The sequence below is a fragment of the Martes martes genome, assembly GCF_963455335.1.
Source record: "Martes martes genome assembly, chromosome: 4".
Taxonomy (NCBI): domain Eukaryota; kingdom Metazoa; phylum Chordata; class Mammalia; order Carnivora; family Mustelidae; genus Martes; species Martes martes.
Window position 1 is genome coordinate 42,855,320 of NC_137891.1, and position 13,565 is coordinate 42,868,884.

A 13,565-nucleotide genomic window follows, 5' to 3' on the forward strand; every position below is an offset into this window, starting at 1 on the left:
AAGGAAGATGGTTAAACCCAAAAAACATTTTATCATAGATACTAAAAATACTCGAATATTCTAGGATATAGAATAATAAATTATATGGATACCTGTGACAAAATCCTACTTGTGGATTATAGTTTATAACTACACTAGGTAGAAGGTACACTGGACTGAAAGGTTTTGGCTTAGCTCCAGCAGTAGATACATTATTTTGGGTGGAGTGGAGGGTGGTTTATAATGTTTCAGGCATCAAGTTCCTTATAACTTAATATATACAGTTGAAGATTTATGATGTTCTTCCATTTTTATGAAGAATGTGCTTGAACATTATAATACATTCTCATTATTCACAGTGGTTCAGTATAGCACTGAATCTCTCTGGGCAGGGGCATATCAGATTTTTTAAGGATGGAAAGGTATAATTTAAAAAAGAACCAGTTTCTGATTCCATTTTGTCCTTTCCTAGGTGTCCATTCTCTGCCTCCTCTTCTTTCCTCAGCATCTCCACCCCACCCCCCCATACATACATACATACATTTGGAAAAGACTTGACTAGGTAGAAATGATCTGTATAGTCTCATTCAATGCCAAAATATTCTGGATAGGTTTAGCATTTGAAATGAATAGAGTAGAATCAAAAAACCCCACAAATCCAAGGAAAAGTTAATCATAAGATTCAGTGAAATACCTGTGAAAATCAAGAATTTTAAGCTACAGAAGAACATTTGAGGAAATTCTTTGACATCTAATACAAGAATTCATGGCCTTCATGGATAGGAGAACTCCATATAAAAAGGACAGACAATGATTAAGCGACAGTAGAAAGGTAAAAAGGTAAAACGAAAAGATGAGGAAGAAACTAAAAATAAGAAGTGTATTAATTTATATTCTTGCTTTAACAAGCTGCCACAAACGTAGTGACTTTAAAAACCACAAATTCATTATCTTATAGATCTCTGTAGTTCAGAAGTCTGACATAGTTCTCAATGGGCTGAAATCAAGGTATCACTAGGGCTGCATTCCTTTCTGGAGGCTCTGGGAGGGGATCTATTTACTCGGAAAAAATATATACTTAAACCATTCATCAGCTGACTATGATCCATGGGCTACACAAATCTGGCTCACTGCTTGTTTTTTATGACCCGTGAACTAAGAATAGTTTTTGCTTTTAAATGGTTGGAAAAAACAAACAATATTTTGTGGTGTAAACATGAATTTTAAATTTGTTTACAAATAAAGTTTTATTGGGACACACCTACACATATGTTTACATAGTGTATGTGGTGCTTAAACAGCAGTGTTGAGTAGTTGCAGCAGATAAGCAAATGTGTGGGTTGCTTTGCATTGCTCAGAGCACTACAAATTGCTGCGACACAGTTATAATTTGATTTTCCCTCAACCTTCAAAGCCTAAAAATTTATGATCTGGCGTTTTATAGGAAAAGCTTGCAACTCTTGCCCTAAACTATAAACTTTTAGTGTATAAGATTAGAATTTTCTTTTTATTTCAAGGTACCCAAATTTACTCAGTAATTGCCTTGCAGTGTTCTACTCGCCCCCCCCACCCCACTTTTCTTGGTCTTATAGGGACTGGAGTTAAAAATAAGTCTATTATTTTTTTTTTAAGTTTTTATTTACTTATTTGACAGAGAGAGAGAGCACAAGTAGGCAGAGAGGCAGGCAGAGTGAGAGGAAGAAACAGGCTCCCTGCCGAGCAGAGAGCCCAATGCGGGGCTTGATCCCAGGACCCTGAGATCATGACCTGAGCCGAAAGCAGAGGCTTAATCCACTGAGCCACCCGGGTGCCCCAAGTCTATTATTCTTTATATTTAATCATACAAAATATTTTTTTTTCATCTCTGTGCCATAAATGAAACATACTCATGTAAAGATTTTAGAATTTCATTTCCAAAGACATTCAGTTAATTATTGCAGTATTGTAAGAAATAGTAATACTTTATGTATACCAAAAATCTGTGTACTTATAGAGATAAGCATGTACTGTATTAAGTTACGTATCAATTAGTTAATCAGCAAAGATCTGTTTGGCAGACATAGGTGAATTATATAGGGGGAGTGGCTTTGAAAGAGGTTTTGAAGGATGCCTGTGAATTTAAGGTAGGTAAGGCTGGGGCTAAAGTAACATCAAGGCAAAGAGAACAAGATTTGTAAAGCTACTAAGCTGTCAATAGGATCACATAGATGGGAAATGAAAGAAATTCTGTGGCTTGAACACAGAAAAGTGGCTGGAGTAGAGGCAATAAAGACCTGCTGGCCCAGGCGGAGATGGCTGTTTTATATGCCATACAAAGCAATTTTCATCTTATAGGCAGTGAGGATCCATTTTAGATTTTTATACTGTAAAGCCCATGTGATTGGATCAGTATTTTGGAATAATGGTTCTTAAATTTTCAAATATAGCACTCCCTAAATTTTTTTAATGCTATAAATATACCGTCATGGAAGTTGCATTGGGTTATACCCTCGCATGTCCTATTTGTAACAACATTTTCCTTGAGGGAGGATATATAGATAATCCTCTAATTATCGTAGGAACTTAAATGGTACATAAACTTTTGTGAGCAGGCTGTTAAATAAACTGAAATAATTTTAGGATTTCAAAAGATTAAGAAGTTACCTATAATGTAAAAAAAATAATCTGTCTGGCCTCTCCTGGGTACACAGAACTACTTAGAGACCAAACACAATATATATGTTTGCACACTGCACCAGTTTTATATATGGCTTATAAAAACTTTATAAAAACTTGAGATAGACATTTAGTTATGGACCCCTTTAACACATCTGGATTTTCTTTTCTTAGATATTTAAAAAAACAATGTTTAATGCTTAGTGTTTCTTCAAATAAAATTAGTGCATTTTGAATGCCTGTAAAGAATTGGACTAAAACTGTATCTCACTTTAAACATTGATTTAGATATAGAATAAAAATAGTATTCCAGGTAATATTTTCTCACATTTATATATGGACTTTTATATTTGCCACATTATTTTCATAAAAATGATCTCATTTCATTCTTACAATAATCTCTGTTATATATGAGTTCTTTACTCCATTTTATATATTTGAAGTCTATATCTCAGAGGCATGATCTGAACATACTCTTCATTGTAGAGGAAAGTGAGTATGCTCTATGATTAGATAGATTTGCATTCAAATCTGTGCCCTATTCTTTGTTAACTGTGTGTGCTTAGAAAAGTCACTTAATCATTAGGAAACTCAGCTTTCCCAGTTGGAGTTAATTGTACTTTTCCCACAGCAATGTTATGAGAATTTCTTTCTGATAATACATGTGACATGTAAAGCACAGTAAATGGAAACTGCTGATATGATTAATGTTGTTAATATTAATCATCATCATTAATAAGGGTCCAACACCCATTATTCACATTTTCAAAACCCAAAACTTCTTAAAAAAAAAGGTTTTGCAAAATAAATTTTCCCCCAAGTATTACATAAACTCAGTTGAGACAAAAGTGTATTTAAAATGACATGGAACTATTTATGTAGTGTTTACTTTTCTAGTCATTGTCAATAGTGATGAGATTTTGCTATGAAGTATTAATATGCTGTTCCTACATTCCTCTAAGATTGTTTTGTAATTACAGTAAATGAGACATATTACCTCTCTGTAATCTAAAAACCTTTAAGACACAACTGGCCCAAACATTTTAGATAAGGACTACAGATATATATTATTATGATTCATTTATTTTAATAAACTTATTGAGATGTAGTTCACAACCATTAAATTTATTATTTTAAAATGTACAATTCAGAAGTTTTGTAGCATATTTACAAAGCTGGACAACCATCACCAACTATGTAATTTTAGAATATTTTCATAACCTCAAGAAAGAAGCCCTGTACCCATTATCAGTCATGTCCCATCTCTTCTGCTCTCACTCCCAGCCTTACCTAACTGTTAATCTGTTTTCTGTCTCTATAGATTTTCTCATTCTGGACATTTCATATAAAGAGAACAACAGGAATGATGAATTAACTGAACTTTTGTGACTGGCTTCTTTCATTTAGAATAATGTTTTCAAGGTTCACCCATGGTGTCACACGTATCAATATTTCATTCCTTTTTTGATGGAATAATACTCTATTGAATGGTTATATCACATTTTATTTATCTGTTTTTTGGCTAGAAGAATATGCTGCTATGAACATTCATGTGCAAATTTTTATGTGGACATGTGTTTTCATTTCTCTTGGGTAAATACCTAGGAGTGGAAATGCTGGGTCATATGGTTACTCTATGGTTTTGGGGGGAACTGCCAAACTATTTTGAAGATGGCTGTGCACCATTTTACTTTTCCACCAACAGGGTATGAAGATTCTAGTTTCTCTACATCCTCACTAACACGTCTTATTGTTTGACTAGTGAAGTGGTATCTCATTGTGGTTTTGATTTGAATTTCCCTAGTGACGAATGAAATCTACTGTCTTTTCATGTGCTTATTGGCAATTTGTTTTTATTCTTTGGAGAAATCTCTATTTAAGTCCTTTGCCTTCTAAAATTTGGATTATTTGCATTTTTACTGTTGAATTGTAAGAGTTCTTCATTCTGGGTATAAAACCCATATCAGATATGTGATTTGCAAATATTTTCTCCTATTCTCTGGGTTGTCTTTTCACTTCCTTGGTCATGTACTTTGGAGCACAAAGGTTTTTCTTAATTCTGATGAAGTCCAATATACCTATTTTTTCTTTTGTTGCTTGTATGTTTGGTGTTATATCTAAGAAACTATTGCCTCACCCAAGGTTATGAAGTTTTACTCCTCTATTTTCTTCTAAGCCTTTTATAATTTCAGTATTTACCTCTAGGTCTGTGATTCATTTAAGTTAAATTTTGTGTATGGTAAAACAGGACTTTGATGTAGGAAAGATGGGTTCAGAGCCAACGGCCAAGAAAGAATTCTTGAGACGTCTTTGGTCTAAAAAGGTGGTTTCATTAAAGCACAGGGAGAAGGAACTGTGTTTTCAGAAATAGCTGCACTGAGGTCATGAAGAGTGGCTGATTATATACCAACTTTCAAGTTGGGAGGGGTTAGGGATAATGTTAAGTCTCTAAGGAATTTTGGATTTCCAGGACCTTGAGGGGACTAGCTGTTGTTGGGAAGAGGTCATTTATTATTGTCTGTCAGTGGGTCATAAGCTTGGGGGATGATTGCCAACATGCATCTTGGAGGGGGAGACAGTGATAGAGAGAAAAGATGTTTCCAAAGGGATTTTTATATGTTAAAGTAGCCTTACAGGATCCTGAGGGTCAGATTAAGATTGCCTTTAGCCCTTAGCAAAGTATGAACATCGAGGCAGTTGAGTCCCTAGAGGAATGTCATTCTGCCTGTTTCAAGGACTTGGCAGTGGGCTGTAGGTAGTAAGGAAATTTAGTTTTTCTTTTTGCCTTTGTTTCCCATGTCAGACTTCAATTTTATTCTTTTGCAGCACCATTTTTAAAAGACTATGCTTTTTGTATTATCATGCTTGAGCTGGATTATTATCACTATTTAAAAACAGCCTGAAGGTTGCAAGCTATTTTTAATGATATGATTAGAATTCGTGAAGCTTGTGTTCTCAAATGCTGGGGGTTAAATTTTGAGTTGGTGTTATTATTATGAGACAATGGTTTGGAACCATTTAAACTTGATACTCTTATCTATGTAAGAGCAATTGCAATATAAAACTAGAGATAAGTTCAGTGCCTGGCACATAATAGGTATTCAGTAAATATTTGTCGAACAAAAATAATAAATCATCTATTATTTGATTGCTTCCTTTCTTGCTTTTTAATGGGCATTTAGTTTAGAAAGTAACATATTTAAGCAATTATGGTTAAATAAATAAAATTATTTTTATAGGTTGACCCCGTACAAATTACTAGCAGAGAACAAATTCAAATTGATCTCTTTATATTCCTATTCAATTCTAAAATATAGTGAATACATCTCTAACTACTTTTTAGATAATTACTATACAATGAACCATTCTTAAAGTATGATCTGCAGAAATAATGTTACTATTTATTACAGTGGAAAGGGGGTCTTTAATTAAATAAATTTTAGACACATTGGGTCAAGTAAATTTAAATAGGCTTCTCTATTACAGGATTTCTCAGAGCTTTGTTTTTGAAGGTATGCTTTGTGAAAAAAGAGCATGATATGCAACATTTTCCGAGTATATTTGACCAGAGAAACTTAATTCAAGTGAATGTGTAACAGACTTAGCAAACCAAGAAACACCTCTTAGAAAATGCTACCACAGTGATTTTATTTTGTAGGTATTAGGGCACTAGAGGTCATCCATTTATAATGTTTCCATATACTCTACTTTGAATTCCAGTAAGAAAAAGCAACCAAGAGCATTGTTATTGGTATCTGGAATTGAATTTGCCAGGAATGCAAGCGCAGCTTCCTCAGTAAAGATCTTGCCTTTGGAAACATCTTACCCCTTGGCAGCTCTCCAGAGTTCAGACTTGGCAGCATCAAGGACACAACACAAGGTGTGTTTATTTGATTTAACATTTGGCAAAAGGTGTTTTGACTTGTGGTTTGTTTTCTTTCACTTTTTTTTTTTTGTTTGTTTTGTTTTGTTTTGGTTTGTTTGCTTCTGGCAATGAACTTGAGTTTGGAATGTAGTTTTTATAGAAGGCAGTATTACAATGGGAGAATGATTTTATTTTTATTTGTTTTGTATTTGGGCAAATCCAAATAAAGAGAGCAAGATCCCTAGAGCTATAAATCTATATCTGATTTTTTAAATCATTTAGTTTTATTGTCTACTAGGATTTGTTTCTACTTTAAACACTTGATCTCTCTCTCTCTCTTTTTGTACTCAATCTCTCTTATGTTTGATACACTATGATACTTTGGTACATTACTATATTTTGGTAGTTATATATGGATTATAATCAATGTCTCTGTATAGTAAGTAATAAGCAGATTGAGATCATCATAAAATGTCATTCAGTGTCATTTTTAACCTTTCTTGATTAATTGGTATATCTGTGTTTCACCTGTTTTGTGGGAAGAGGAAATATGTTATACAATCAAAGAAAATGGGCCCCCATTATATCTCTGACCTTATCCTCTGCTATCCTCTTCCATTTCTTCCTCCACGCAGAACTTTTCAATGGCTCTCTGTTTCATTCAAGATAAAAGTTAAAAGCTCTTAAACTGGCCTCTGCAAGAGATGGTTCCTTGTTACTGCTCTAATTTCATCTCTAATCACTCACTTGCCCAACCATACTGGCTCCTTTGTTGTTCTTTGAACATGCCAGGCATGTTCCCCTTCAGGATTTTTATACAATTCTCTCTACTGAATGCTCTTCCCTAGATATCTGTATAGCACATTGTTTACTCTCCTTTGGGTCTTTATTACAAGATCATCTGGTCACCATCCACATATCTCTGCTCTGTATTTTCTACTTAGCATTTATCGCTATATAATAAACTACATATTTTATACTTACTTGTCTTGCTTATTGTCCTTATCCTTCACAGGAAAATCAGTTCCTATGAGGGCAGATGGCTTTTTTTTTTTTTTTTTTTTTGCTTTGGTATTACTCTATCTCTAGCAACTAGAGTAGTTCTTGGTTCTTGATAAGTGAATGAACGAATTACCAGTTAACTTAACAAACGTGGTCAGTGTTTCACTTACCATGAGTGAGACACTGTGCTAATTGGTGACCCTACATGTGGTGTCCAAATGGAGCATCTCTTCATTGGATGGTGGGGCGATGATCAGATAGAAGCTGTGGTGCAGGGGGTGAAAGAGTTCACCTGAGGCAGAACAAAGGAGACAGAAGTTTATTGAATATACCGCAAGGGAGAGAGGTGGGCAGAATGGCAGAGGAGAGGCTGTCTGCAATAAGGTGGTGGGTGGAGGCTGTTTATTTAAAGGGGGAAGGTGATGCGGTATAACCACCTATGGAATTCTCCTTTTTGGTTATCTGTGCCTAATTGTAAGTAGCCTATTGGTCAGTTAGGGCCTATGAATATTTTGAGGTGGGCTCCTGATGGGCCTTTTTCTATATTCCATTGCTCAAACCTGTTTGCCTAAAAGCTGCCTCTGCAGTACAGAGATGAAATACACAGTTCCTGCCCTTATAAGGACTGTTTGAAGGGAGGTGGATGGTCATAGCAGCCATCTTACTACAGTGTTGTGTTGTAATGAGGTATGAATACAAAGCTATCATCATTTGGAGAAACAGCATCTGAGTCAGACTGTGTTGGGCTCTTAGAAGGCTTCCTGAGAAAGTTAACCTATTTTTTTTTTTTTTTTATCAGCCAGAATAGCCTAGGTTATGCTGTAGGAACAAACAAGCCCAATTCACAGTGTCCTAACACAACAAATGTTTATTTCTCACAGAGACTACATGTCTAAAATCTGTTGGTAGGAAAGCTCATATGCTTCCATGATCCAGATGCAGCAAGGGGAAGAGAGTGGCTAATTATGCACTGGCATTTAGAGTTTTATTGGTCAAAAAAAATTTCAAAAGGGGCACTGTGAAGTGCAATATCGTCTCTACCCACAGGGAGAGGAAAACTGGAAGATATGTGAGTAGAATTAATGACTGCTGTTATACTTTTCTACTGTTTTAAAGGAGTATAAGATATCCAGGTAAAGAGAAAGTATTTCAGAGAAAGGAAGAGCCTGGGCAAAGACAGTAAGCTGTTATGTAGTGTGTTAATTTCAGGGAACTGTATGTAATTCAAAGTAGTTAGAGCACAGTGTTGGTGTGGGATAAAGATAGGTTAAAGAGATTGGGGGGAGAATGAGGGTTTGATTACACCAAACTATGGAATTAGAACTCCATCCTGAAGGACATAAGGAAACACTGAAAGATATACTATACTTCAGGGGAATTTTCTTGTTTAAACTTAACTGATGAAAGATTATTCTGGAAGCAGTATGGGGGGTGGTTTGAGGGGAGCAAGAGGAGAGACAGTAAGACCAATTATGATACTAACGCAATAATGCTGTTGAGACTGCAGATGAGTGCAATGACAGAGAAAATGGTAAAGGAGCGGAACAAAAGGTAAAAGGGCAGGAAAAGTATATCCATGGGGGTGGACTCCAGGGCAGAGGGGGAGCCTTGGTGGAAGACAGGACACTTCATCCACTGAGATTATAGTAGAGGTAATGGCATGAACCGTGTTTGTACCTTAGCGTATGTGTGGTTTTATGTGTGTTTAATGTGTGTGAGAGAGTAAGTTAGAATAAGCTAGCAAGTGAGCAGTTCTTACCTAGTGATCTATATATTCTTTGTGACTTGGGAAACCAGCTCATGTGCCTAGAATAGAATGAAGGTGGGTGGAAGACTTCAGGAGAGCCCTACAAATTGTAATGGCTACTGAGTCAAATGGGACATACAGCCAACTTGGGGCAGAGACGTTGCTGGGAAGTGTTATGCACTTGTTAAAAATCAGATTATACACTTTACTATAGAAATTGCTTTGGGAAGCTCGGTTGCTTTTTCTTTAAATTGTTTAGAATTCAGTAATAATTTAAAAATATACACTTGAAAAGGCTTTTGTGTATGCTGCTTCCATTAGAGGGACTCAAGAGATACAATCTAGTTTCAGCCCCTAAATTTTGGTTAATGTGATAACGAGGACCCAATTATTTCATAACAGAAAGAATACAAATTTCTAAAACTAGTGAGGTAGTTATCCAGTGCTTTTATAAAATCATTCTTTTATGATATGCTTTCAAATAAAGTAGTAAATATGACAGTGAAGTTTAATTTTTTAAAGAAGACCGAGAAATGATTGGAATACTTGTGATATTTTTGTTAAAGGTTTTAGAAGACATTGCTTGGAATGTTCTATGATTTAAAGGATATTCTAAAATCATGTTTCTTGTTTCCCATGTATATTAGGACCATGGTTAAAATACTTGGGATGCTGGGATGCCTGGGTGACTCACAGTCAGTTGAGCATCTGACTTTGGCTTGGGTCATGATCTTGGGGTCCTGGTATTGAGCCCCAGAGTGGGCTCCCTGCTTGGCTGGGAGCCTGCTTCTCCTTCTCCCTGTGCCTCTACTCCTGCTTGTGCTCTCTCTCTCTCTCTCTCTCTCTCCCTGTGTCAAATGAATAGGTAGGTAAATCTTCAAAAAAAAAAAAGAAAATATTTAGGATGCTACATTTATTATTACAAATTGAAGTTTTGAGACCTTGATGAAAGAATCAGTTTTATCTAATATCACACTATTTCCCTAGAGAACCATACTGATCTGCTCAATGCATGTGGTGGGAATATAGATACATATGGATATAGATATATAAAATTTTTTTTAGATATATAAATTTTATATATGTAAACTTATACAACTTAGTACAACTCCTGAGGAGAGAATAACAAAGAATTGATGGGAATATTGACCTGAGAAGATTTTTTTCTTAGATTGGAGGGTAATTTGGAACTCTTGACAAAGATTAGAGATAACAGTTATTAGTTTTAAAACTGGGGACTAGTGTTTAAGCCTATTTGTTTGTTTGTTTGTTTGTTTAGAAGCCTGCCATATTCTAAAGTATTTTTGAGTACTTATACTGTAAGCATGAAAGTGGTACTCTCTTACTCTAGAATTTCCAATACTTGCTAACAGTAAGGGGCACCTGGGTGGCTCAGTGGGTTAAAGCCTCTGCCTTCCGCTCAGGTCATGATCTCAGGGTCCTGGGATCAAGCTCCACATCGGGCTCTCTGCTCAGCGGGAAGCCTGCTTCCTCCTCTCTCTCTGCCTGCCTCTCTGCCTACTTGTGATCTCTCTCTGCCAAATAAATAAATAAAATCTTTAAAAAAAAAAAAAAGCACAGGGAGGAGTCAAGATGGCGGAGAAGTAGCAGGCTGAGACGACATCGGGTAGCAGGAGATCAGCTAGATAGCTTATCTAACCATTGTGAACACCTATAAATCCAACGGGAAATCGAAGAGAAGAAGAGCAACAATCCCAGAAACAGAAAATCGATCACTTTCTGAAAGGTAGGACCTGCGGAGAAGTGAATCCAAAGCGACGGGAAGATAGACCCCGGGGGGAGGGGCCGACACCCGGCAAGCGGCGGAGCGACGGAGCACAAAATCGGGACTTTTAAAAGTCGGCTCCACTGGGAGACATCGCTCCAGAGGCTAAACTGGGGGGAAACCCAGGCGGGGTCAGCATAACCCCAGGACCCGCGGGGTCACAGAAGGACTGGGGGTGTCTGAGTGCCGCAGAGCTCGCAGGTATTAGAGCGGGGAAGCCGGCTATAGCGACAGAGCCGAGGAGTGAGCTCTAAGCCCGGGGTTACCTTGTGCCGGTCGCAGGCTGGGTGGGCTCGGAGCGCGGCCGGAGGCCACGGAGACAAAAGCGACCCGGCGCTTTTCTCCACCTCCAACAATTGACTGCTTTCCTCGAGGCGCGACCGCAAGCCAGGGAGGCGGGGCTATTGGGCGCTTTGCTCTGAGAGCGCACTGAGGAGCGGAACCCCAAGCTCTCGGCTCCTCTGGGCCGAGACATTGGGAGGCCGCCATCTTCATTCCCGTCCTCCGGAACTCTACGGAAAGCGCTCAGGGAACAAAAGCTCCCGAAAGCGAACCCAAGCGGATTACTTAGCCCGGCCCCTGGCAAGGGTGGTGCAATTCCGCCTGCGGCAAAGACACTTGAGAATCACTACAACAGGCCCCTCCCCCAGAAGATCAACAAGAAACCATCCAAAACCAACTTCAGTCACCAAGAACAGCGGAATTCCACAGCAGGAGAAAGCAAATCCTACCTGGACAAAATGACAAGGCGGAAAAACTCACCTCAAAAAAAAGAACAAGAGGCCGTACCGAAGGCTGGAGACCTAATCAATACAGACATAGGTAGCATGACAGATCTAGAGTTCAGAATGACAATTCTCAAGGTTCTAGCCGGGCTCGAAAAAGGCATAGAAGATATTAGAGAAACCCTCTCCGGAGAGATAAAAGCCCTTTCTGGAGAAATAAAAGAACTAAAATCTAACCAAGTTGAAATAAAAAAAGCTATTCATGAGGTGCAATCAAAAATGGAAGCTCTCACTGCCAGGATAAATGAGGCAGAAGAAAGAATTAGTGACATAGAAGACCAAATGACAGAGAATAAAGAAGCTGAGCAAAAGAGAGACAAACAACTACTGGAACACGAGGAGAGGATTCGAGAGATAAGTGACACCATAAGACGACACAACATTAGAATAATTGGGATTCCAGAAGAAGAAGAAAGAGAGAGGGGAGCAGAAGGTATATTGGAGACAATTATTGGAGAGAATTTCCCTAATATGGCAAAGGGAACAAACATCAAAATCCAGGAGATGCTAAGAACGCCCCTCAAAATCAATAAAAATAGGTCCACACCTCGTCACCTGATAGTAAAATTTACAAGTCTTAGCGACAAAGAGAAAATCCTGAAAGCAGCCCGGGAAAAGAAGTCTGTAACATACAAGGGTAAAAACATTAGATTGGCAGCGGACCTATCCACAGAGACCTGGCAGGCCAGAAAGAACTGGCATGATATATTCAGAGCACTAAACGAGAAAAACATGCAGCCAAGAATACTATATCCGGCTAGGCTATCATTGAAAATAGAAGGAGAGATAAAGAGCTTCCAGGACAAACAAAAGCTGAAAGAATTTGCAAACACCAAACCAGCTCTACAGGAAATATTGAAAGGGGTCCTCTAAGCAAAGAGAGACCCTAAAAGTAGTAGATCAGAAAGAAACAGAAACAATATACAGTAACAATCACCTTACAGGCAATACAATGGCACTAAATTCATATCTCTCAATAGTTACCCTGAATGTTAATGGGCTAAATGCCCCAATCAAAAGACACAGGGTATCAGAATGGATAAAAAAACAAAACCCATCCATATGCTGCCTACAAGAAACTCATTTTAGACCCGAAGACACCTCCAGATTTAAAGTGAGGGGGTGGAAAACAATGTACCATGCTAATGGACATCAGAAGAAAGCTGGGGTGGCAATCCTTATATCAGATCAATTAGATTTTAAGCCAAAGACTATAATAAGAGATGAGGAAGGACACTATATCATACTCAAAGGGTCTGTCCAACAAGAAGATCTAACAATCTTAAATATCTATGCCCCTAACATGGGAGCAGCCAACTATATAAACCAATTAATAACAAAATCAAAGAAATACATCGACAGTAATACAATAATAGCAGGGGACTTTAACACTCCCCTCACTGAAATGGACAGATCATCTAAGCAAAAGATCAACAAGGAAATAAAGGCCTTAAATGACACACTGGACCAGATGGACATCACAGATATATTCAGAACATTCCATCCCAAAGCAACAGAATATACATTCTTCTCTAGTGCACATGGAACATTCTCCAGAATAGACCACATCCTGGGTCATAAATCAGGTCTCAATCGGTACCAAAAGATCGAGATCATTCCCTGCATATTTTCAGACCACAATGCTCTGAAGCTCGAACTCAATCACAAGAGGAAATTTGGAAAGAACGCAAATACATGGAGACTAAACAGCATCCTTCTAAAAAATGAATGGGTCAACCAGGAAAT

At 37.6% G+C, this 13,565-nt stretch overlaps 1 protein-coding gene across 2 annotated transcripts in view; it reads left to right on the forward strand.

The window, feature by feature from the left end:
• Positions 1-13,565, forward strand: part of TRIQK (triple QxxK/R motif containing) — a 93,994-nt gene that overhangs the window by 4,092 nt on the left and 76,337 nt on the right. For both annotated transcript variants that reach the window (XM_080802245.1, XM_080802244.1), the window contains exon 2: positions 6,355-6,514. The gene's annotated coding sequence lies outside the window, so the exon portion shown is untranslated. The remainder of the gene's footprint in view (positions 1-6,354; positions 6,515-13,565) is intronic.